The 27,491-nt window shown below is 43.7% G+C and overlaps 2 long non-coding RNA genes across 3 annotated transcripts in view; one reads left to right on the top strand and one right to left on the bottom strand.

The window, feature by feature from the left end:
* Positions 1 to 21,953, bottom strand: part of LOC141085247 (uncharacterized) — a 34,614-nt gene extending 12,661 nt beyond the window's left edge. The window contains exons 1-2 of one of the 2 annotated variants that reach the window (XR_012231244.1): positions 21,794 to 21,953; positions 5,918 to 5,983 (exon numbers count right to left, since the gene is read on the bottom strand). This is a non-coding gene — a long non-coding RNA (uncharacterized lncRNA). Of the gene's footprint in view, positions 1 to 5,917; positions 6,085 to 21,793 lie in introns of those variants that run through there. The other variant, XR_012231243.1, reaches the window with a different exon arrangement.
* The window catches only part of LOC141085248 (uncharacterized), a 314,427-nt gene that overhangs the window by 27,293 nt on the left and 259,643 nt on the right, over positions 1 to 27,491 (top strand). The window lies entirely within an intron of this gene.

The raw sequence follows: 27,491 nt of genomic DNA, 5'->3' as shown, positions 1-27,491 counted from the left end.
CAATGAAAATTGGTGCCGGGAGTCCACTGTGGACAATGCAACCTGCGCAGGAAGGACCGTAACAGCCAGCGAGCTCCTTTGCAGCCAATAATAACCAAACAACCACTTGAGTTGGTCGCCCTGGACCATGTGAAGCTGGTTCCAAGCCATTCAGGCTACGTTTATGCTCTTACCATCGTTGACCACTACTCGAGATTCCTGGTAGTCGTGCCTGTCAAGGATCAAAGCGAGTGCTTACAGATCAAGGTCCAGCCTTTGAGGCGGAAGTGTTCCAGGAATTCTGTAACTTGTACGGTTGTACCATCCACAGACCAATGGCATGTGTGAAAAGATGAATCAGGTGGTGATCGATCTACTGAAGACCTTGCCTTTGGAGGAGAGGAATATGGCCAGAGAAGTTGCCAGATCTGGTAGACCTCAACAATCACATTCCTGTGAATTCCACCAACTGCACTCCAGCCTACCTAATGAGAGCGAGGCCTGGCAAGCTGCCTATTGATTTGGATATGGGAGTCCTAACACCTGAAGTGACATCACCAGATGCTGACTGGGATACAGAGCGGCAGCAACAGTACCGTAGAGTACAAGAGTGCGTAGAAAAGAGTCTAGCTCAGGCGACACAAAAACAAGAAAAGAACTACAATCAACATGCACCAGCAGTCCCCTTGTCACCAGGAGAACAAGTCCTAAAGAGGAAAAGGAGGATGCATAAATTGGATGACCGGAGGAATAGGAAGCTGTAAATGCTCTGTTCCCACATAAGACTCAGAGGCACAACAGCAACGTGTGAGCCAGAAGAAGAAGGCTACAGCTGTCTGCCATACTGAGAAATACACAAACAACAATGGAGCCTATAACCCATAACCACAAAGCTGCATATTTTCATTAGATATAAAGATATTTTATTAAATACAAAAAGGACTACAATTATTTACTTCATGTGATAACCATAAACAGAGAGCAGATGGTAAAAATCCAGATGCACCGGTAAAACTACAACGCACTGTGACATGGTCCAGCAAAAAACACCACCCTATAAAACATACAGTCATATGTTAAAGTTTGGGCACCCCTATTAATGTTAACCTTTTTTCTTTATAACAATTTTGGCTTTTGCAACAGCTATTTCAGTTTCATATATCTAATAACTGATGGACTCAGTTATATTTCTGGATTCAAATGAGGTTTATTGTACTAACAGAAAATGTGCAATCTGCATTTAAACAAAATTTGACCGCAAAAGTATGGGCACCTCAACATAAAAGTGACATTAATATTTTGTAGATCCTCCTTTTGCAAAAATAACAGCCTCTAGTCACTTCCTGTAGCTATTAATGAGTTCCTGGATGAAGGTATTTGTGACCATTCCTGTTTACAAAACAATTCCAGTTCAGTTAAGTTTGATTGTCGCCGAGCATGGACAGCCCGCTTCAAATCATCCCACAGATGTTCAATGATATTCATGTCTGGAGACTGGGATGGCCATTCCAGAACATTGTAATTGTTCCTCTGCATGAATGCCTGAGTAGATTTGGAGCGGTGTTTTGGATCATTGTCTTGCTGAAATATCCATCCCCTGCGTAACTTCAACTTCGTCACTGATTCTTGCACATTATTGTCAAGAATCTGCTGATACTGAGTTGAATCCATGCGACCCTCAACTTTAACAAGATTCCCGGTGCCGGCATTGGCCACACAGCCCCAAAGCATGATGGAACCTCCACCAAATTTTACTGTGGGTAGCAAGTGTTTTTCTTGGAATGCTGTGTTTTTTAGCCTCCATGCATAACGCCTTTTTGTATGACCAAACAACTCTATCTTTGTTTCATCAGTTCACAGGACCTTCTTCCAAAATGTAACTGGCTTGTCCAAATGTGCTTTTGCATACCTCAGGCGACTCTGTTTGTGGCGTGCTTGCAGAAACGGCTTCTTTCGCATCACTCTCCCATACAGCTTCTCCTTGTGCAAAGTGCGCTGTATTGTTGACCGATGCACAGTGACACCATCTGCAGCAAGATGATGCTGCAGGTCTTTGGAGGTGGTCTGTGGATTGTCCTTGACTGTTCTCACCATTCTTCTTCTCTGCATTTCTGATATTTTTCTTGGCCTGCCACTTCTGGGCTTAACAAGAACTGTACCTGTGTTCTTCCATTTCCTTACTATGTTCCTCACAGTGGAAACTGACAGGTTAAATCTCTGAGACAACTTTTTGTATCCTTCCCCTGAAAAGCTATGTTGAATAATCTTTGTTTTCAGATCATTTGAGAGTTGTTTTGAGGAAGTGGCCACTTTAAATACCTTTTCTCATGATTTGATATACCTGGCTATGAAGTTCAAAGCTCAATGAGGTTACAAAACCAATTTAGTGCTTCAGGAAGTCAGTAAAAAGTCGTTAGGAGTGTTCAAATCAAGAAAATGATAAGTGTGCCCATACTTTTGCACCGGTCAAATTTTGTTTAAATGCAGATTGCACATTTTCTGTTAGTACAATAAACCTCATTTGAATCCAGAAATAGGGTTGCCCAAACTTTAACATATGACTGTATATATCATGGTAAAATGCCATATGAGGGAGTTCCAAAAGAGAGCAAGCAAGAGGAACTTCAGTGTAACTCAGTACTGTATGTACCTCAAATAAGCGCTAGAAAGGAGACTACACAACCCATCTGCATAGAGAGATTCCTAAGTTGCTTCCAGGCTGGCCAGCCTCTGTTCCATCTGTAATCTGGATCCTGTACTGCACTTGCAAAGCAAAGTAAAGGTAAAGGAAATTGCAGCCTGTTGTGTCATTGCCTTCTTCCTGCAACCCCTTCAGCACTGCTACATCTCTGTGCCTAACACTGCACCCTCTTCCTCAACACCTATTTCTACTGCCCTGGGACTACAGCTCTACCTGTGGGGAGCTATTAGATCTTGCTGCCTTATACCTTCTGTCCCAGAGGATCTGCCTGCAGTGTCGGCTTAACCCCTTCATTGCCAAGCACCACAGGTGGCGTCACGTATCATCCACTTATAAACTTTAATCAGCCACACGTTTCACCCCTTTTACATGGACGCCCAGGGCCACGGACCGGGTCACCGCTACTGTGACACTTCCCTCTGAGATACCGGCCTGTTACCGAGTACCCCACTGCCCAGGCGGGCGCCCCAGAAGGAGGCACAAAAGGGGTATGACTCTCACATTAAAGAAAGAGCTAATACCAAAATATTATTTTCACAGCACAGATTTTTTGAAGAAGGGGAGAAGGCAGGCCACCTCTTAGCAGTAATTTCTAGGGCACAGAGGGGGAATTCATTTATTGGAGCACTCAGGGATCAAAATGGAGTATTGGTTAATTGTCCTGACAAAATCTTAACAATTTTCTCTGAATTTTATAAAGAGCTTTACAGCTCTAAGTTACAATCTAACAAAGAACAAATAATGTCTTACATGGATGGTATTTCATTGCCCACACTTTCAGACACGGACAGGATTTACTTAAATAGCCCATTACACTTGGAAGAATTATAAGATGCGGTTGTATCTATGCCCAATAATAAATCACCGGGTTCAGATGGCATACCTGCGGAAATTTATAAAAAGTTTGGAGATGTTTTACTTCCCCAGCTCCTTAAGACCTTTCAGGGGGTGGCTGGGACTGGTTCTCTACCCCCATCAATGCAGGAGGCTCTAGTTGTAATTATCCTTAAACCAGACAAAGATCCTTTATTGCCTAATGCCTGATGCCTACAGATGTTAAAATTATTGCCAAAGTATTAGCCACCAGAGTGATATCTTCCCTAATCCATACAGATCAATCTGGATTTATGCCCTCCAGATCAAATATTCGATGGTTATATCTTAATTTACAATTACCGGCCGACAACTCGGGAGACAGGGTGGTCTGCTCTCTTGATGCAGCCAAGGCATTTGATTCTGTTGAGTGGGAATTTCTCTGGGCTGTACTACATACATTTGGGCTGGGGGATTCATTTATCTCTTGGGCAAAGGGGTGTCTCAACATACTTCTATATGGAATACCCCTACCCTTTCTAATCTCAGCCGCTTGGAGGGTTTTGAGAGCTGGGCCCGAAGAGGGATACGTAGAATTGAACATATATTGGAGGGAGATAGAATTAGAGATTTTACTTATTTGCGTATGGAATTTGGGATCCAGAATTCTGAATTTTACAAGTATTTACATTGCAGGAAAACCTATGCCACAGAATAAGATTATACGGCGTATTGAAAAATCCACAGGAACAGCTGGGATGATTTCTCATTTATATACTGTAGGGACATACTGCATTTGGTGCTTCTGAATCATCCTGTACGTGCGAAGGAGAGGTGGGAGCAAGATATTGGTCCTATTGAGGACAATTTATGGTCAGAAATATTAGAAAGAGTTCCCGGACTCTCGCTGGGAGAAGCAAATCGTTTGTCACATTTATACGTAATTTATCAAGTTTATCGCACTCCCAAGTTTTTGTTCGATATTGGAGTTAGGCCCGCTCCTCTTTGTCCAAGGTGTCGAACAAACACAGCCACCCTACTGCACATGTTATGGTCGTGTCCAAATCTTTAAGCGTTCTGGAGAGGAGTAATAGGGATAATTAATAGAGTATATTCGGTTGAGCTGAGAAGAACCCCCTTTGTATGCATCCTAGGATATATAGAAGACTTGCCAATAGAAGAGGTCGGGAAGTTAGCTGTATCTAGAATGCTTTTTATGGCCAGAAAATTGATAGCCCAGTATTGGATCTCCCACCAAACCCCCTCAATTGCAGAATATGTAATTAAAATTAACTGGTTAGTTAATTTGGAAAGAGGTATATATCGCAAGAGAGAATCTATTTCCAAATTTGAAAAAATATGGGCATGTTGGATTGATCATTCTGGTCTTGCGTCGAGAGAGCTGACCAGGTTCAGGTTGGGTCTATCCTGATACGATGATATAAAGGTGGAACAAGATTTGACTCTGACAGAGATGATTACATTATAATTTGATTTGGCTTACAATAAGGAGACTTCAGATATGTAGCTCTTTAATTGAGACTTATACTAACCTGTTGTTATCTTCCTTTGTACTGTTGTAACAATTTTCAGAGCGGCACTATATGTAATCAGCTATACCATTTTACCATTAAAATATTGTTTGCATTGGGGTTGTAAACTGGGAGGAAGGGGGGAGCGGGGTTAGAGGTGTATGTACCTCTATTGCGGGTTGTTGTTTTCTTCTTTGTTTTTCCTTTTTGTATTAAAAATTTCAATAAAAATTACTTTAATTAAAAAAAAAGGATTTTGGGTGGCAATGTAGTGTCCCATGTCAGAAAGCTGTGTTTGCTTCCTAGGTCATGGGTCTCCAGCAGGACAGTGACCCCAAACATACTATAAGAAGGCCCCAGAAATGGATGGAAACAAAGTGCTGGAGAGTTCTGAAGTGACAGCAAAGATTCCAGATCTAAATCCCATTAATCACATGTAGAGAGATCGTACAATTTCTGTTGGGAGAAGGCACCTTCACATACGAGAGACCTGGAAGAGTTTGTGAAAGAAGAGTCATCCATAATTCCAGTTGAGAGGTGTAAGAAGCTTGTTGATGGTTATAGAAAGTGATTGATTGCAGTTATTTATTCTATATAGTGCAAACAAATATTAAGTTGAGGGTGCCAACAATTTTGTTTGTCCTATTTAAGGATTTTTTTGTGAAATAATGTCCAATTTGCCGTTTGTTTAAATTTTTTTTGTTGTTCCAATACACCTAAAGGAAATAGTGTATAGCAAAACTTGTAATTATAGTATTTTTCTGGGAGAAAAATTTCATTTTCTGGAACAATTTCAAGGATGCCAACACTTTTGGGCTATGACTGTATGTATTTCAGCCTGAAATGGAAAAGGTGGGCAGTGGGCACAAAGAAAACGAAAATTCTGTCATACCAAGTATCACCAGTAGAAGAAGTCTCAGCAGAGCCATCGGCAATTACTTAGTCTGAAAAATATCAACTGCATGCATTATATAATCAGCTCTTTATACCAATCAGCAGCTGTTAAAGCAAATGCATAAAAACATTATTTCAACTAATCAATGAAACGTGAGAGAAGATTCTTGCAGCCTGAACCGTATGAATCGGACACATGATGCTTTATTGAAGCCGTATATGTTTTATTCTGAAACAGCTTATTGTTCAGATGATAGAAATTTAGCAAAATATTAAAATTCTTTTATTTGTGTCAGTTTAATATTTTTTTCTGCGAAGGACAATGATATAATAAACCCAATATTGATTTATGTAACTCAATGCCAGAGGTGCAATACCTGACACATACATTAAATGGAGTGGCGCTGTTTCTGGAAAAAGTGAAGTCCTCTGGTGAAAAATATAGTAACTCACTGATACGTCTTAGGAAATCAGGTGTGGTTTCGACAACTTCCACGATTAACAATATGATATATTTATATTTTGTCGTCCAGCAAGGAGACAACGCAAAGTCAAGTCGTTGTCTGACTTTTGAATGCACTGCCAGACGTTTTATACTCCTAGAATACAGTAAATATTCAAGTACATTTGTCTCTTTCTTATTGGTTAGAATCTATATGCATAAGCAGCAACTTTTTGAAATGTTGAATAACAAATAACAGTCTCCTGATTGTGTCCACTTATCTCTAGCTAAGCCACAGGTGTAGAAAGTCACAAGTCTTGCACAAGGTTGTAAGCAAACATTATTTCCCCTGCTGTAGGCACAAGCATTTTTGGAGCATATTTTGCTACAACTTTTAACTCTTGATTTTCTGGACACTACGTGTCCTGAATATGTAATATATTCAGCAGCAGATCCCGTTGGTACAATCAGATCTGACATACCCAGGATCACACACAAACACCTGTGACATTTACTTAACTTGTCTTGTGATTTGTCCAAATCTTTTTCCATGAGTCTTAAGTATTAGGCCGGGATCAGACATGAGCGGAATACAGCCGAGTCTCGCATGTTAATACCCAGCACTGCCGTCGGCACTCGGGAGCGGAGCGTGCGGCTCCATGTATTGCTATGCAGCGGCACCCTTTGCTCCTGAGTGCTGGCGGCAGTGCCTGGATTAACATGCGACACTCAGCCGTGTTTCTTGTATGTGTGAGCCCGGCCTCATTCTGTATCTCACTGTTTATCTCATTGTCTTAATTTAGGTATTAGTAAAATAAAGGATTCATTTGATGTTATTCAGCCTTTCTGTTTGATAACCCATAAAATCCTTCTATGTATTAATTCAGCTAATTTAACCAGGAAATATGTGGATTTTCATAGTATATGAAATCTCTGACCTCTCCTGGTGCCTGCGCACTGAAGTACTTGGCTCTGCCCTCAACAGGGCAGGTGAAGTAGGTCGCGACAGAAGCAAAGAGGAGGACGTCATCGCATGAAGATAGGAGGCACCGGACCCGGACCTGCATCGCCCATCGGACCGAACCAATGATGACCTGGTTATTAGAAAGGCAGATAGGGGTGGGGGAATGTGTTGAATTCATCCTTATATTTTAACCCCTTCCTGACATCAGACGTACTATCCCGTCCATGGGACCCGGGCCCCTATGCTCATGGACGGGATAGTACGTCTACCGTGATCAGCTGCGCCCACGTGGTGAGCGCCGCTGATCGCGGCCGGGTGTCAGCTAATTATCACAGCTGACACCCGGCACAATGTGTCAGGGGCGGTCACGGACCACCCCCGACACGTTAACCCCTTGCACACCGCGATCAAACATGATCGCGGTGTACCGGGGGTTAAGGGGAAGCATCGGCAGGGAGGGGGCTCCCTCCGTGCTTCCCTGAGCCCCCCACGGCAGCGCAATGTGCAGCGCTGCTGCGGGGGGCTCCTTTCCTGCAGGCCCCCGAATCCAAGATGGCGACGGGAGCCTTCGGGGGCCTGCAGGAAGCTGACTTCTTCAGTGCCTGCAAAGCGCAGGCATGAGGAAGCCTTCTGCAGTGCCTGTGACAGATCGCTGATCTGTCACAGTGATCTGTGATGTGACAGATCAGCGATCTGTCACAGGACAGTGATGTCCCACCTGGGACTATTTAATAAAGTGAAAAAAAAAGTGTTAAAATAAATTAAAAAAAATCGCCAAATAAATTAGAAAAAAATAAATATTCCCCCAAATAAATCCATTTTTTAGAAATAAAAAAAAAAACAATAAAAGTACACATATTAGGTATCGCCGCATCCGTAACGACCCGCCCTATAAAACTGTCCCATTAGTTAACCCCTTTAGCGAACCCCTTAAAAAATAAAAAACGAAGCAAAAAATAATGATTTATTATCATACCGCCAAACAAAAAGTGTAATAACGCACGATCAAAAAGATGCATATAAATATCCATGGTACCGCTGAAAACGTCATCTTGTCCCACAAAAAACGAGCCACCACACAGCATCATCAGCGAAAAAATAAAAAAGTTATAGCTCGCAGAATAAAGCGATGCAAAAATAATTATTTTTTATATAAAATAGTTTTCATTCCATAAAACCGACAAAACATAAAAAACAACCTAAATAAAGTATCTCTGTAAGCGTACTGACCCGAAGAATAAAACCGCTTTATCAATTTTATCGCACGCGGAACGGTGTAAACGCACCCCCCCAAAAGAAATTCATGAAACGCTGGTTTTTGTTCATTCTGCGTCCCAAAAATCGGAATAAAAAGCGATCAAAAAATGTCACATGCCCGAAAATGGTACCAATAAAAACGACAACTCGTCCAGCAAAAAATAAGACCTCACATGACTCGGTGGGTCAAAATACGGAAAAATTATAGCTCTCAATATGTGGTGATGCAAAAACTATTTTTACAATAAAAAGCGTCTTTTAGCGTGTGAAAGCCGCCAAACATAAAAACTGCCATAAGTAGTAAATCAAACCCCCCGTTATCACCCCCTTAGTTAGGGAAAAATAATAAAATTAAAAAAATGTATTTATTTCCGTTTTTTCATTAGGGTTAGGGTTAGGGCTGAGATTAGGGTTAGGGGTGTGTTGGGGTTCGGGTTGGAGTTAGAATTGGGGGTTTCCACTGTTTGGGCACATCAGGGGCTCTCCAAATGCAACATGGCGTCTGATCTCAATTCCAGCCAATTCTGAGTTGAAAAAGTAAAATGGTGCTCCTTCCCTTCCAAGCTCTGCCATGCGCCCAAACAGTGTTTTACCCCCACATGTAGGGTATCAGCCTACTCAGGTCAAATTGCAAAACAATTTTTGTGGTCCAATTTCTCCTGTTACCCTTAGGAAAATAAAAAATTGGGGGCAAAAATATCATTTTTGTGGAAAAAAATGATTTTATTTTCACGTCCGAGCGTTATAAGCTTCTGTGAAGCACTTGGGGGTTCAAAGTGCTCACCACACATCTAAATAAGTTCTTTGGGGGGCCTAGTGTCCAAAATGGGGTCACTTGTGGGGAGTTTCAATAGTTTAGGTACATCAGGGGTTCTCCAAACGCACATGACACCCGCAGACCATTCCATCAAAGTCTGCATTCCAAAATATCACTGCTTCCCTTCCGAGCCCCGACATGTGTCCATACAGTAGTTTTCTCCCACATATGGGGTGTCAGCATTCTCATGACAAATTGGACAACAACTTTTGGGCTCCAATTTCTCCTGTTACCCTTGGGAAAATAAAAAAATTGGGGACTAATTGATCATGTTTGTGGAAAAAATACGATTTTTTTATTTTCATGCTCGGGCATTATAAACTTCTGTGAAGCCCTTGGGGGTTCAAAGTGCTCACCACACATCTAGATAAGTTCCTTAGGGGGTCTCGTTTCCAAAATGGGGTCATTTGTGGGGGGTTTCCACTGTTTAGGTACATTAGGGGCTCTCCAAAGGCAATATGACACTCGCAGAACATTCCCTCAAAGTCTGCATTCCAAAACGTCACTACTTCCCTTCCGAGCCCCTACGTGTGTCCATACAGTATTTTTCTCCCACATATGGGGCGTCAGCGTACTCATGACAAATTGGACAACAACTTTTGGGGTCCAATTTCTCCTGTTACCCTTGGGAAAATGAAAAAATTGGGGACTAATTGATCATGTTTGTGGAAAAAATACGATTTTTTTATTTTCATGCCCGGGCATTATAAACTTCTGTGAAGCCCTTGGGGGTTCAAAGTGCTCACCACACATCTAGATAAGTTCCTTAGGGGGTCTCGTTTCCAAAATAGGGTCATTTGTGGGGGGTTTCCACTGTTTAGGTACATTAGGGGCTCTCCAAAGGCAACATGACACTCGCAGAACATTCCCTCAAAGTCTGCATTCCAAAACGTCACTACTTCCCTTCCGAGCCCCGACGTGTGTCCATACAGTAGTTTTCTCCCACATATGGGGCGTCAGCGTACTCAGGACAAATTGGACAACAACTTTTGGGGTTCAATTTCTCCTGTTACCCTTGGGAAAATAAAAAATTGGGGACTAATTGATCATGTTTGTGGAAAAAATACAATTTTTTTATTTTCATGCCCTGGCATTATAAACTTCAGTTAAGCCTTTGGGGGTTCAAAGTGCTCACCTCACATCTAGATAAGTTCATAGGGGGTCTAGTTTTCAAAATGGGGTCATTTGTGGGGGGTTTCCACTGTTTAGGTACATTAGGGGCTCTCCAAAGGCAACATGACACCCGCAGACCATTCCATCAAAGTCTGCATTCCAAAACGTCACTACTTCCCTTCCGAGCCCCGACGTGTGCCCATACAGTAGTTTTCTCCCACATATGGGGTATCAGCATACTCAGGACAAATTGGACAACAACTTTTGGGGTCCAATTTCTCCTGGTACCCTTGGGAAAATAAAAAAATGGTGACTAAAAGATCATGTTTGTGGAAAAATTACGAATTTTTTATTTTCACGCCCGGGCGTTATAAACTTCTGTGAAGCACTGGGGGGTTCAAAGTGCTCACCACACATCTAGATAAGTTCCTTGGGGGGTCTAGTTTCCAAAATGGTGTCATTTGTGGGGAGTTTCCACTGTTTATGTACATCAGGGGTTTTCCAATCGCGACATGGTGTCCGATCTCAATTCCAGCCAAAAACGTCAAATGGCGCTGCTTCCCTTTCGAGCTCTGCCATGCGCCCAAATAGTGGTTTACCCCCACATGTGGGGTATCAGCGTACTCAGGACAAATTGCACAATAACTTTTAGGGTTCTGTTACCCTTGGAAAAATAAGAATTGAGGGTGAAAAGATCATTTTTGTGGAAAAAATATGATTTTTAAATTGTACGGCTTTATGTTATAAACTTCTGTGAAGCCCTTGGGGGTTCAAAGTTCTCACCACACATCTAGATAAGTTCCTTAGGGGGACTAGTTTCCAAAATGGTGTCGTTTGAGGGGGGTTTCCACTGTTTTGGTACATCAGGGGTTTTCCAATCGCGACATGGTGTCCGATCTCAATTCCAGCCATAAACGTCAAATGGCGCTGCTTCCCTTCCGAGCTCTGCCATGCGTCCAAATAGTGGCTTACCCCCACATGTCGGGTATCAGCGTACTCAGGACAAATTGCACAATAACTTTTAGGGTCCTGTTACCCTTGGAAAAATAAGAATTGAGGGTGAAAAGATCATTTTTGTTGAAAAAATATGATTTTTTAATTGTACGGCTGTATGTTATAAACTTCTGTGAAGCCCTTGGGGGTTCAAAGTTCTCGCCACACATCTAGATAAGTTCCTTGGGGGGTCTAGTTTCCAAAATGGGGTCACTTGTAGGGGGTTTCCACTGTTTAGGTGCATCAGGGACTCTCCAAACGTGACATGGCGTCCGATCTGAATTCCAGCCAATTTTGCATTGAAAAAATCAAAAGGCGCTCCTTCCATTCTGAGCTCTGCCATGCGCCGAAACAGTCGTTCCCCCACACATATCAGGTATCAGCGTACTCAGGACAAATTGCACAATAACTTTTGCAGTCCAATTTCTCCTGTTACCCTTGGTAAAATAAAAAAAATTGAACCTGAAGTATTTTTTTTGTGAAAAAAAGTTAGATGTTCATTTTTTTTTAAATATTCAAAAAAATTCCTGTGACGCACCTAAAGGGTTAATAAACTTCTTGAATGTGGTTTTGAGCACCTTAAGGGGTGCAGTTTTTAGAATGGTGTCACTTTTGGGTATTTTCTATCATATAGACCCCTCAAAGTGACCTCAAATGTGATGTGGTCCTAAAAATAAAATGGTGTTGTAAAAATGAGAAATCGCTGGTCAACTTTTAACCCTTATAACTTCCTAACAAAAAAAAATTTTGGTTCCAAAATTGTGCTGATGTAAAGTAAACATGTGGGAAATGTTAGTTATCAAGTTTTTTTGTGTGCCGTATCTCTGTGATTTAAGGGCATAAAAATTCAAAGTTGGAAAATTGCGAAATTTTCAAAATTTTCGCCAAATTTCCGTTTTTCTCACAAATAAATGCAAGTTATTTGAATGAAATTTTACCACTATCATGAAGTACAATATGTCATGAGAAAACAGTGTCAGAATCACCAGGATCCATGGAACCGTTCCAGAGTTATGACCTTATAAAAGTACAGTGGTCAGAATTGTAAAAATTGGCCCGGTCATGAACGTGCAAACCACCCTTGGGGGTGAAGGGGTTAAGGAAAATTATAGAATCTTGCAAGATACTAACACTTATGTTCTGTCCTCACTATATGAAGCAGAATTCCTGTAGCTATACAGGCAGTTAAACCGCTATAATGGGGTCCAATAAGGAGACTGTAGTTGAATCTGCTTTATTGAATGTGATGGTATATTGATGCGGTGAAACTACAAACAAAAACATATGCATGCAATCAATACTGGGTTCATCAGGGATTCATATATACATAATACATCATCTGCACTAATAGCTAACCAGGGGAGAACTAATTAAGCAGGCTAGTATGAGACAGGAATTGGATACTGGAAGCATAAATACATACCAGCGATGCTGTCACAAGGGAAGAAGAGAAATGAGATGCTTCCTGAGTGAAAATGGGGGCTGAACTAACCATAATCCTTTGCAAAAGGCTACCAGGATGCATTGCAAATGGAGGTTAATAGCATAGTGAAAGTAAAACACAATAGCACTACAGTTATGACGCTAGATGGAGCTAGAAAACACTGTAAACATTAACAAGCATATAATCAGGGATTATGAATTAAATGTCGGAGACAGAACAACTTATATCCCCCTAGCCAAGGACCAGACTGCTTTCTATAAAGTTAAAAGTTAAATTAGACAGATTGTTGCAGGAGGATTTGAGGGAAGTAATTTTTAATCAAAAATCATTTGATTATCATGGTAGTAAATTCATCAGTTATGCCAATCTATCACTTCCTGCCTAAAATCCATAAAGGTGTTTCCCTTCCCCCCTTTCAGACCAATTATATCACGTATTGGGTCTTTGGGAGAAAAAGTACGGGAATGGATTGACTTTTTTCTGCAACCTTTGGTGAAGGAAATACCAGGTTTTATACGAGACAAAAAGACATTGGTGTCAAGTTTACAAAATATGAAATGGGAAAAATGTTTTTTGTGGTTAACCTGTGACATCATAAACTTATACCCCTCTATACCACACCATATTGCTTTAGACAGCCTAGAAATGACGGTGCGGTGACCTGCGCCGAACGCAAAGTGTTGCATTTTGGTGCGGTCACCGCACCGTCAAAACGACGCATGCAGAGGCATCCGCATACATCGGCACAGCCTGCGTATCTAATGCTAAAGATAGGGTACACAGGCCGCATGCTGACGTGGGGCGAAGCTGACCAGAGGAGGTGCGGCCATGGGCAGAGCTTCACGGCGGAAGTCGGCATCCCTCCGCAGCTCTTCCATACGCTAGTGTGAAACTCGCCTAAGCGTGCTCCCACCTTGGCTAGTTTGCGTTCACCGTTTATTATTGAGTGATAGCACACAAAGCAAACGTACCTGGTTGTCTTGCACCTGTTTTTATGGTTGTGGTCATGCTCATAGTATTGCTTGCAGTTATGCAACCAGGAGTAAAACTCACTCACAATCTCACACACTCCCACACACACTCACAGTCACACTCATACACTCACACTCTTCCACTAACGCACACTCACATTCACACACTCACAGTCACACACTCACAATCATACACTCACACTCTTCCACTAACACACACTCACATTCACACAGTCACACTCATACTCTCCCAATCCCAAATGCAGGAGGACGACCATAAGGGGTGAGCTGAATTATTTTACTTTTTTTTTCCAAATGTTAATCTGTGGGGCAGCTTCCATCATTCGTTTATTAAAACGTGCGATTGAAATTGCAGCATGCTGCGATTTGCACCGTTTGTCGTCCGAGACTCGCCAATGCAAGTTTATGGGTGCGAGAAAAAAACGGATACCACACAGACTATCAGTGTGACTTGCGAGAAATACACACCGTGTCCTTTGAAAAGCCGGCAAATCATATGTGGCTATACAGTAAAATCACACTGACATGTTATAATATCAAAGATAGAATACATGTATACTTGTAGAATAGGTATATATATATATATATCAGTTACATATATACATATATGTTTTTTTATATTTCACAGAGAGACATGTGGTAGAATAGCCATTAATTCATTTGTTAGCTTCTGAAAAATCAGAAGCCGAAAGGATAGGAGACATGGTTTACATATAGTAAACCCATGCAGGACAGTTAGATTTATATATTTCAGTAAAACAGCCATATCCTAAACGGATATCAAGAATGTATGAAAAATGATTGTATCTTAAAAAATCAATTTATTAGCCAATATTAAAACAATAAATATAATGAGTGCTCACAGATCAATCAGAAACGGTTGGGAACAAACACAGTCAGCCAGATAAAAAAATGATTATACATATAGCGCTAGGCGGTATAAAAACTCATATATACCTCATATCAATAAATGCTCATGGTTTTCCTTTTTAAAATATTGCACAAATTTGTAAACAAATTTAATAGAAAGCAGGTAAATCATTTAAAGTGTACTAAAAGTTAAATAACAAGACCCCTGACCGCTGCCAATGACAAAGTGTCTGTGTGCAGCCAAAAATTACATCATGGCGCCTGACCGCTGCTTACAATAAAGTGTCTATGTGCAGACCGAGAGCCGAACTCATGTCACTATGAGGATGTGAGTAATTAATGAAATGAGAGGTAATCTCCCACCATGAATATGCAAAGCCGAAACGCGCATCAGGGGACGCGGTGTGGGTCCCGACACAGCATCACAGGTAATTCTATACGCTTTGCATATTCATGGTGGGAGATTATCTCTCGTTTCATTAATTACTCACATCCTGGTTATGGCCCCCCTGGCTAAAAAAAATCTGCCCCCGCCACCCCAGAAAAGGCACATCTGTAAGATGCGCCAATTCTGGCACTTAGCCTCTCTCTTCCCACTGCCCCGTAGCAGTGGCATATGGGGTAATATTCGGCATGTGTGTGATTATTTAACCCTTTACAATCTTCAGGATTCATAATTTATAGGTGTTTTACTGACACCTCTCCATTACTAAGCCACGTTTAATGTAACCTTACAATGCAAAGATGACATTAACCTCTTATTACCCCATATGCCACCCCTACAGAGCATTTGGAAGAGAGAGGCTAAGTGCCGGAATTGGCGCATCTTAGGCTACTTTCACACATCAGGTTTTCGACGTCAGGCGCGTTCCGGCGTCGTGCCGGAGCGCCGGATCCGGCAAATGTTTAGTAAAACCGAATGTGACGGATCCGGTTTTCTGCCGAATCCGTCTTGCGCTTGACAGCCAAAACCGGATCCGTCTCATCCGGTTCATCCGGTTTTCGATCCGTTTTTCGATGGATTACGCCGGATCCGGTTTTTAAAATCGCCCCTTGTGGCCTTCCGAAAGGGATTGCTACTGAATAACTATATATAGCGTGTTCCTACAGCCCTTCTTTGACAGATTGTAAAGGAGAAAGTGCAGGTTGGAGAGAAGAGCAAGTTACTGGCGAAGATGGATGTTGTGATTGGAAATATTTTGAAGAATTTGGCGGATTTTACAGCGGAGGCGAATCGTTTGAGGGTGATTGTTCTGGAGAAGGAGAGAGAGAGACAGCAGCGCATCAGGCATCGTAGACGACGTTTGTGGATCCACCCCATCACAGCCAAGAGAATGACGCGTGGGGTCTATTCTACACTCTGCATGGACCTTCGACGAAACCCGGATAAATTTTTTGGATATGTTCGGATGAAAATGGAGAATTTTGATTACGGTACTTGGTGGAGCGCATTGCACACCTCATAAGAAAATCGGACACCTGTTGCCGCTTCTCTGTTTCACCCGCAGAGCGTCTGATGGTGACTTTAAGGTAAGCCACATTTATTGGATATGCTCGCATCAGAGCACACTTTCACTGCAATCTTGTTGGTGGTAGTTTGCAGCTCCAAGTGTTATAGCTGACTTTTGGTATGTAATGCTGTGATTTTAAACTAATTGATTGTTTTTTAATTCCCCACAGATTTCTTGCAACTGGAGAATCCCTTTTGTCACTGCATTTCCAGTACAGACTCGGGATTTTCACCATATCTGGAATAGTGAAGTACACATGCCGTGCACTGTGGGACTCCTTAGCTGAAGAGTTTTTACCAGAGCCCACAACAGAGAGGTGGATTGAAATTTCAGAAAAGTTTCAACAGATATGTCAGTTTCCGAACTGCTTGGGCGCTGTGGACGGAAAACATATCCGCATTGTAAAGCCAGCCGGATCGGGATCGGAATATTTCAATTACAAGAAATATTTTTCAATTGTCCTCATGGCCATCGCTGACGCGGAATACAAATTTATTGCTGTTGATATTGGGGCCTATGGCTGCTCCAATGACTCTCAAGTTTTCAAACTGTCTGCCATGGGGCGTAAACTGTATGGAAACACCTTCCAGTTCCCACCCCCTAGACCGCTGCCGCAAACATCTGGTCCACCTATGCCATTTGTCTGTGTAGGGGATGAAGCCTTCCAGCTGTCAGAACACCTTTTGAAACCATACGGTAGCAGAGGATTGTCAAGAACAAAACGCATTTTTAATTACCGCCTCACAAGAGCAAGAAGAATGGTTGAATGTACCTTTGGTATTCTGACAGCCAAATGGCGGGTCCTATTGACTGCGATCAACCTCAAGACAGAAACTGTGGACGAGGTGATCAAAGCTTGCGTGGTACTCCACAATTTTGTTATCTGCAAGGAACCCATTTCCATTGAGGACACCTCTGAAGAAACCACCTTGCAAGATTACCATGACATTACCACTAGAAGTTCTGTGACGGTTTCAGTAATGAGGGACAATTTTGCACTATACTTTATGTCACCTCAAGGCAGAGTACACTGGCAGGATGACAGAGTGTGAAAGATTTGTGCCCTTAACTAAACTTGTGTACCTTCTGTACCAACAGTATATACCTTTGCCAACCAAAGTTGGCTATCTTGTCATGGTCTTACTATTTTTACCTTTAGGCCACAGGTGTGTACCTGGTTGTGTTTTATGCAAAGTATTTCACCTTTTAACAAAAGTTGTGTACATTGTTAGGAAATCACCAACAATAAACACAACTTTTTAGGTGAAATACTTTTCTTCAAACACAACCAGGAACACAACTGTGGCAAAAAGCTAAAATTTACCCACAGTTATATACCTGGTTTTGAATACCTTTTTACCTTTGAAATACCCTGTATTTAAACTTTTTTTTAAACATTGTTCGCCGCAGAAAGAAATGACAGACAACCATTGTAAAACGATAATTTAACTTTTATTTAAAATATTTTTTTTTTGTAAAATGTTTTTAAAGTGAAAAAACTTTTTTTAATAAATGTTTTAAACCAAATGACCATTTTTATTAAAAAACACATAAATCTGTGTAGTGTGGGGTGGAAATACTGCTGGAGGGGCTGCGGGTCACTTCGACACTGGGAGTGTGGAGAGAGGACTGGGATCGTGGTGGGGAAGGAACAGTTAGAGGTGAAGGTGTGGAAAAAGCTACAGAATGGGTGGACATGTGGGAGGCAGAAGAGGTGGTGGGCAGTGGAGTGGAGGGTTGGGCAGGGACTGTAGGAGCAGATGATGTTGATGGCAAGTTGTATGGGGAAGGAGTTTGGTGCGGGGAAGGAGTTTGGTACGGGGCAGGTTGCTGGAAGTGGGGAGATGTCTGGTAATGGGGAGGTTGCTGGTACTGGGGAGGTTGCTGGTATGTAATAGGAGGGGGAGGATGGAAAGTGGCTGGAGGCGGTGCAGCTGGAGGAACTACTGGGGTGGGAGGAGGAGGTTGGGAGGTAACGTGCTGGAGAGCACCGTGGCATGAATGAATTACATGCATCTGCTGGGTAGGAGAGAGCGTTTCCATGCGCTCCACAACAGACCTGAAAAAGGTGTGGTTTGGCGAAGATCTTGCTTCTGAATGCATGGTTTGCAGAAGTGTGTTCACCTCCAGAATGCTGGAGTTGATCTGCTGAAAGCCTGCGGAGATTTGCTCTGACAAGACTTTTAGACAGTTCTGGAAAGATGCATTCAGATGCAAGAACTCTGGCGCATAAGTCTTTTCCTGACCCCTCTGCTGCTGCCGCCCAGTACCCGCAGGTGTACTAGAGGTGGCAGGGGCAGAAGGGTGGGGTAAAGGGAAAGCGATCTCCTCACCAGCAGCTTCATGTAATGTAGGCGGCCACGATGCTCCTGTGCTGGTGGATGGGACAGATGGGTCGAATGTGTGGGAAGGCTGGGAAGGTGCAGATGTACCGGGGCGGTCGAAGTGTCCCTCGGTGCTGGTCTCAGGGATCGCCTCAGAAAGGTCCAATCGTGCAGGCTCCCGAGTGCTGCTCACCGTGCTGTGGAATAAAGAGAAAAAAAACAATTAAAATAGTGACATGGCATGGCCCTGGCTGAAAAATTTTTTTTACATATAAACATTTTTTTTTTTTACATGTGGTGTGTAATATTTACCTTCTGGTGACCATTGTATCCCAGAGGAACGACAGGGCTCGTGCGTACTTGTACTTGGTCCTGCGTCCTCCAGATCCACTCGGGGCCCGCATCTCTTTATTGAACTCCTTCTTGAAACGATCCCTCACAGACCGCCACCGCTTCACAATTCTGTCCCCTGAAAGAACAAAGTGGTTAGTATACAACATCAGTGTTTCCCAAACTCCAGTCCTCATGGTCCACAGGGGTCATGTTTTCAGGATTTCCATAGTAAATAGAAATCCTGAACACATGATCCATGGGGACCACGAGGACTGGAGTTCGGGAAACACTGGTTTACATCAAGCAACCGGTACTCTATATACTTACGCTCTTTAATCTGGGCCCGAGCATCGAGGTCCTCCCAGCGTGCCACAAGGAGCGAACAGATTTCCTCCCAGAGTCGTCGGGTAACGATCAGGTCAGCATGGCGGTGGTCAGCCATATTCCATAGCGGCTCCCTTTCTTTGACGAGATCGATGAGGTGGTCAACATCAATTCCTCCATCCTCACCGTCTGAGTCGGGAGCACGCTGTGAAGGCTGTTAAAGTAAAATAGAAAAATAGCAAAATTAGTCACCACACTTAGACATGAAATAAAAAGTGTACCAAAATTTCACTTAAATATTATACTTACACGCTGGTGACCGCCGCGTTGCTGTCACCGACGACCCTGGGAGGCACTGCGAGGACCTCTTGGCCGAGCACCAGATTGGGAAGACTAGAGAAGAAAAGAAAAAAATTTATGTGTTTGGATGTTGGCATTTGTTTGCTGTGTGTGGTCTGCAGAACATTGTTTTCTATGTGTTGTGTGTAGTGTGATGTTGTGTTTCTGCGTTTGATGCAAAAAACTTACCAATTGTGAGCCCACTCCAGGTGTCTGTCCACCCCTTCCTTCTTCTTCTGAGAGCTCCTCTTCAGCTTGTGATTCCTGTTTTGAAATAAAAGGCAATGAATAGACATATATTACAGAGATGATGGATTTTGGAAATAAAAACTTACCATCAAATGCTGACGATGCGAGGGAGAGCTCCCAGAAGAAGATGTGCTGTCCTCTTGCTGGCCAGACTCCATGGCTGTGGGTGGTGCTGTTGCTGCTGCCAGTGCTGCCACTGCTGCTGCAGCATCTCTTGGGCGGCTGTTGAATAAAGAGAAACAAAGGGCCAATGAATATCTTGATATTCCATGGCCCTAGTTTTGAGGAATGGGGGATTTGATAATTACCGTCTCTCATCTGCTGCTGGACTCCCCTCCCGTTGTTCAGCATGTTCCCTTTGCTGCTCCATTTGGGGTGGTGGTGGTGCTGATGGTGCTGCAGTGGTCTCCTGCCTTCTCCTGCGCCTGGTTGCTGTCTTGGGTGGCATGTTGGGTGTGGCTGAGGGTCCCACTGTCATGCTTTTATATATGTGTCTTGTGGGCAGAGCTACTGAGCATGCTCAGACACAAAAAAACGGATCCGGCGCATTGCGGCGCTCATAGGCTTTCATTGTGTGAAAAAGCCGGACACGCCGAATCCGGCGTGTCCGGCTTTTTCGCCGGAGACAAAAAACATTACAGCAGCCGTTATTTCCATGCCCCTGGATTGCGACACATTGCCGGATCCGGCGAAAACCGGATGAAACGCATGGCCATCCGGCCCGATCCGGCGCAAATGCAAGTCAATGGGGGGGAAACCGAATCCGGCATGGCATTTCGCCGGATCCGGTTTTTGTCAAAAGTGCCGGATCGCGCCTGACGGCGAAAACCTGATGTGTGAAAGAGGCCTTACAGATGCGCCTTTTCTGGGGTGGCTAGGGGCAGATTTTTATTAACCGGGGGGGCAATAACCATGGTCCCTTTCTAGGTTATTAATATCTGCCCTGAGTCACTGGCTTTCCTTCTCTGGTGCAAAAAAATTGCGCGGGAGCCCACGGCAGTTTTTCCTTGAATACATTCTTTTAATACATACAGGTCCCAAATTTTACACACACATGCTAATAACAGTGTTAGACACTGACATTAGTGATGAGCGAACATGCTCGCCACTACTTGTTACGCACCCGAGCGCCGAGCATTTCCGGGAATACTCGCCGGGAACTCGGGTCTCCATCTTGCATTTTTGGCGGTTTTTAAAGACCCAATCAACATGCAAGGATTGTCTGCCAGGCACTGTAACGCTGCAGCCATCTTTGCTGTGGTCTTGCAGTGATTGGCTGGCCGCACAGCATCATCAGGGGTTTAAGAGACTGGACGCTGCGCTGCTCAGCTCATTCGACTCCGGATTGAGATCGTGTAGGGAGAGCTGCTGCTGAGATAGGGTCAGATTTGAGGATTTATTAGTCAGTGTGGGATCTACCATCCTAAACTACTCAAATCCAGCTAAACCAACAGTCCTTCTAAGGACTAATTCCGGAGTATATATGTTGCAGTGTTAGGTAGGCAGGGGAGTGTACGTCGCTCTATACATATCATTGCAAGGCCTGTAGGTACTGTATGTGTGTATATAGATATCATTGCATACATCAAGAGGGTCCATTCCATTACTGTCTGCTGCTGCTGCTACCTATAGCATATATTGACTGTATATACTGTGGGGAATAGATAGCTCAGCTGGGATCTTTGCTTTGGCACAAGTGTGTGGCTATGAAGTCACTTCAGCAGACTAGCAATTTCCACATGAATATGGACACGGCATATTTATTGTGCACACTTGTTATTCAATGTTACACATGCCAAACATGAAATAAAAACATCTAAGGCAGTCTGGCCACTAACTAACAATAGCAGGCTAACTACAAAATAAACCTATATAACAGCAAACAAGTCCATGTAATCTTACTGTGTCAGCTCCCAGCTCAGCAGATGAGATAGACTGAGAGATCCCAGCTCCTCCTGATTATATCAGCTGGACCAGTCAGGAAACCAAAACCTGGATTAAATTAGTGGAGGGGGAACTACCAGTCCTTTCCATGCTGATCACTAAGGAAACCAGGACTGGATTACAGTGAAATAAACTGGCTTCATCATCCGTACAGGGAGACATATGAAATGAAACGGGGAGAAATATACCTGTTTTCTAGTACCTCTCCCCTTGGCACCTCACAATACCTAGCCCCAGGTATAATTGGCTGGGAACATTTTTTTTGCCAGGTAAATAGAGATTAGTTTATTGCAAAGCAATCCAGAGCCCTTTTTTTTCTCCATTTGCTTTTTGACACTGCACAATACAGCCAGATCCTTTTCCTAGCACAGCATGAAAATCTAGCAATCTTAAAGGGGTCCCAAAAATCAATTTTTAGTGTGCAGAGAAATCTTTCATTTTAATGTGGTACGGTAGAGTAGAATTTTTTTTACTGCCTTACACAATTTCTTTTCTTTTCAATGTTCTTTTTATTGAAGTTAATAAAGTTACATACAATATCAAACAAATTGCAGTGAAAATTGTTATATATCTTACAATCTTCGTTTATCAGAAAATGAACAAATAGCATGTAATATCTATTCATGACGTTGAGATCTACCATGTAAAGGTTAGAAAGTGCTATAAATCAGAAGGTTCATCTAGTAATGAATATTTAGCTGAATATAAATCTGAACTTCTGCTAACAAAGTGACATCATTCACTTTAACTATGTCATGATGCCGAACAGGTTCAAAGAATTAATAGAGGTAAAGGAAGTAAAAGTAAAGCAAAGAAGAAATAGGGTCAGAGGACAAGAATGTGGTAGAAGGGGGAAGGAAGGGAGTAAAGAACAATGATAGGCACAGGATATGTCAGTGTTATACCAATACAGAGTCAAGAAGCAACTATGGTCTAGTTAATTGTCATAGGTAGACCTGAAAAGGATCAATGGGCGCCAAATTCCTTCAAAAGTTGTTGAGGAGCAATTTACTAAAGCTGCAAGCCTCGCTACTTCCTATAGCATATCCATCTTATCATATAGTTAGGACATAGACGGAACAGTTGTTGTCTTTCAATACATAGGAACCAACAATTTTACTGCTGACAATATGTGTTTTACTAATAAAGATGTAATCTTACGCCTAGACGATGCCGGGAAATTTAACAGCACTATTTCAAGTATCAATTTAATAGTTTTGTCTACTACCTTTTGAATAAAGTTTTCCACAGCATGCCAGAATTGTAGCAGGGGTGGGCATGCCCACCACATATGTAAATATGTGCCCTCAGCGCCTTCACATCTCCAGGATTTAGTCGAGGTGTCTGCCCTCCAATAATTGTTTTGTTTGGGTGTGATATACCACCTGGTAATTATTTTAAAAGAATTCTCTTGTGCTCCGATGCATTGTGATGGGCCGTGAGAGGAATTATAAATGTGGGAGATCTGATTAGGGGTGAATTTGTATCCCAAATCCTTTTCCCAGTGTGATATGTAAGCTCTTCTGTGGCAGCAATCTAAGGTATTCATGGTCTGGTCGGTAGTTGACATTATTTTCTTTGGCTTATGAACTGTTGTGCAAAGGGTTTCAAATGTATTTAAGGAGCATGTAATGTCTGACAACTGAAGATGTTGTGTCAAAGATTCCCTAATAGAACCGTATTGGATAAAGGACAAATTTGAGAGACCCGGTATCTCCTTCGTTGCCCGAAACGTGGGGAGTGTCCCATCCAACAATAGCTGATCAACTGCTATATTTGCTATATAACTGGGTTTCCTCATGTTGATGTCCCGATGTAACAGGCTAGATTAACCCCCGGCCCAGAAAATACCCAGTGTTAAAGTGGCCTAGGCCAGATTATACCCCGGGTATATTCTGGCCTAGGCCAAACTTTACCCGGGGGTATAAATTGGCCTAGGCCAGTTTATCACTAGAACTACCGCATGTTTCATAATACCTATAACTACCATTAGGGGTCATTTTGACCCCCACTCAAAAGTACTGACTCAGGAGTAAAAATAACTTTTTTGTTGCCAACAAATTAAAGAACATTTATGTTAACTTAGTAGGAACAGTGTTAAGATCAAGTACAGCACGCATTTTCCTTTTACATGGTCATAGCATGCGGTGTCCAACAGTTAACACAAACAGTACTTTCTTCCACTTTCCCAGTGCGTTTTCCACAAACTGGTTTGTTACAGCTTGCGCAAGTTTTAGTTGTTTTGTTTTCGTTGCATCTTCCAACTCCACATTTTCGACGCTTGCGGATTTCTTGTCCTTTTGTTTGTGGTTCAGACATTGCAGATGATGGGCCACAGAGGCGTATCTAGGCTTTCTGGCACCCGGGGCAAGAATTCGGTTCGGCGCCCCCCCCCGCCCAAGTACATATGCGACTTGCACACTTAGCCATGTACCCACGTGCTGCTCCTCCTAATGCTCTCAATGTTCAGTAAAAAACTGAGAGAAGCAGGAAGAGAAGCTCGTTGTCACAGGACCATACCTATGAAAATCGCATATGAGTGAAGTGTCCATGTGACGACTACTGGAACCTGCAGAGCTGAATCCTGACATTGCAGCTTCTGAATTCTCACAACGAATGCACTGCACACTTTTAGGATTCTCCCTTGCCGATGTACAGTCATGTCAGCACAAGTATGTGATTTATATACTTCTGGCCACATTCCGACTAGACGTGCCTGGCCTCGCTCCGTTCATTTTCACTGAGTGAGGCCACACACGTCTAGTCAGCATGTGACCGCATGTATGTAAATTACCGGCACGAGAGAATCCTGACAGCGTTCAGTGAGCACTGTGAGAATTCAGAAGTCTGCAGTCACATAGAATGACTGCAGACTCAGCACAAACCTGGACATCCCCTTTAATGTTCCTAACAAATAAAAACATGAGAATTAGTCAGTAGCACAAATAACATTTACATCCAGGTACCTTATAGATGACGTCTCTGCAGTCAGTCACCTTTTCTTCTAGACCCCATGATGAGTTTTCTCATCCACATCTCGTCTCTGTAGACGTCCATCTTCTCCGGTCTTCTGCAGAAAATCTCCACACGACGCCCTTAAAGATAGAAGTGTCATTATAATGCCCCTAAATAAAAATGTCTGCAATATACTGTCTCCTCACACTATTCCCCTCTAGCATCCCACCTGTTCACCATACTGTCTCCTCATATATTTACCCCCTCACTCTCTATACTGTCTGCTCACACATACCCCTGACTCCCCATACTGTGTCCATTCACATATATTAACCCATTCGCTCCCCATACTGTCTGCACCAATCCCCCATACTGTTTCCTCATACATACTCTTTATTTTGTGTCCTCAAATCTCCCCACACATTAAAATCCCCCATCCCCAATCCCCCACACACATTAAGTACCCCCATTCCAAATCCCCCCACACATTAAATAACCCCCCATCCCCACTCCAAATCCCCCCACACATTAACCCAATCCCCACTCATTAACCCCCATCAGCACTCCAAATCCCCCCACCCCCACTCCAAATACCCCCACACATTAACCCCAACCCCACTCATTAACGCCCCCATACATTAACCCCCATCCCCATTCATTAACCGCCGCGCACATTAACCCAATCCCCACTCATTAACCCCATCACCACTCCAAATCCCCCCACACATTAAATAACCATCAGCACTCCAAATACCCCCACACATTAACCCCCATCCCCACTCATTGACGCCCCCACACATTTATCCCCATCCCCATTCATTAACCCCCCCACCCATTAACCCCCATCACATTAAATAACCCCCATCTCCACTCCAAATCCCCCCACACATTAACCCCATGGCATCCCCACTCATTAACCCCCACACACATTAACCCCCATCCCCACTCATTAACCCCCACACATTAACCGCCATCCCCTCTACAACTCCCCCTCATCTCCCATCTTCGGTGGTTCTTCAGCTCCACAGAGGAGCACACTTACCACCAGCGTTTGCTTTGGGCGCCGGGGAGTGACGTCAGCAGCGTGATCACATGACCTGATCACGCTGCTGACGTCGCTCTGGCCCGGCGGTCAGAGCTTCAATTGTACAGGCGTTTGTATAGACGCCAGTACAATTGCTCCCTGGGAGCCGGCGCGGCCTCCTTCTCTGCGCCGGCTGTCAGCTTGACAGCTGACACAGAGAACCGCCGACTCAGGCGGGGGGCGGCAGAACGCAGCCGCCAGGGAGGACACTGCGGACCGCTGCATTAGGCGGCCCGACTGCAACCCCCTGCTGGCTGCGCCCGGGGCAACTGCCCCGGCTGCCCCCCCCTAGATACGCCACTGATGGGCCACTTCTGACTCATTTTCAGATAAATTCTAAAGACATTTCAAAATTTCATCACTTGTCAGACCCCTCTGCTTACTCATGCTTCAAATATACGTCGCAAAAAGGGGCTTGTAAGATCGCAGAAGTAATAAAACGACACTGTACAAACATGCAGGGTTGAAGCTTCAACTGTAATGTTTGCTACTGAAATGCAGACAGAAATCGCTACAAGGGACATGGATCAAACATGTTCAGATAAGTTTAGACAAAACAAAATGCTAAATCATCCCTGATATGCAAATATACAATTACACTCTACAACTAGGGAGAAGCACTGTGATTTTCTGTACTCTGTAATGTTAGGTGACTTGCCTACTACTACTTTTATGTATGGGGTCAAATTGACCCCTTCAGTACTTATAGGTATGAATTGTAAAATCCGGGCCCCTGAAAAAGTTACAATTCATTTTTGTGTCCTAAAATATACACTTCCATGAATAAATAAAAGTCACAAAAAGTCAGAACTCATTTGTTAAAATATTAGAAATTATAGGAAAAAGAAATAGCAAAAGGGTCAAAATGACCCCTCCGGTAGTTCTAGTGTTATACCCCTCAGGGCCAGAATATACCCCCCCGGGTATTTTTCTGGGAGTTGGAAGTTTCGCCCCCAGCAGTTCGCCCCCAGCATTTCGCCCCCAGCAGTTCGCCCCCACAGTTCGCCCCCAGGTACACTTCGCCCCCGAACATTTCGCCCCCAGCATTTCGCCCCCAGGTTGTTTCGCCCCCACACATTTCGCCCCCGAACATTTCGCCCCCAGCAGTTCGCCCCCGCACATTTCGCCCCCGCACATTTCGCCCCCAGCAGTTCGCCCCCGGATGTTTCGCCCCCGGATGCTTCGCCCCCAGCAGTTCGCCCCCGGATGTTTCGCCCCCGGATGTTTCGCCCCCAGCAGTTCGCCCCCGGATGTTTCGCCCCCGGATGTTTCGCCCCCAGCAGTTCGCCCCCGGATGTTTCGCCCCCAGCAGTTCGCCCCCGGATGTTTCGCCCCCGGATGTTTCACCCCCAGCAGTTCGCCCCCGGATGTTTCGCCCCCAGCAGTTCGCCCCCGGATGTTTCGCCCCCGGATGTTTCTCCCCCAGCAGTTCACCCCCGGATGTTTCGCCCCCGGATGTTTCGCCCCCAGCAGTTCGCCCCCGGATGTTTCGCCCCCAGCAGTTCGCCCCCGGATGTTTCGCCCCCAGCAGTTCGCCCCCGGATGTTTCGCCCCCAGCAGTTCGCCCCCAGCAGTTCACCCCCGGATGTTTCGCCCCCAGCAGTTCGCCCCCGGATG

Source organism: Dendrobates tinctorius, unplaced genomic scaffold, assembly GCF_039654945.1.
Source record: "Dendrobates tinctorius isolate UK_male_01 unplaced genomic scaffold, ASM3965494v1 ptg000028l, whole genome shotgun sequence".
NCBI lineage: Eukaryota > Metazoa > Chordata > Amphibia > Anura > Dendrobatidae > Dendrobates > Dendrobates tinctorius.
The sequence above is the reverse complement of the archived record's forward strand: the minus strand, read 5'-3'. Positions and strand labels throughout refer to the sequence as shown.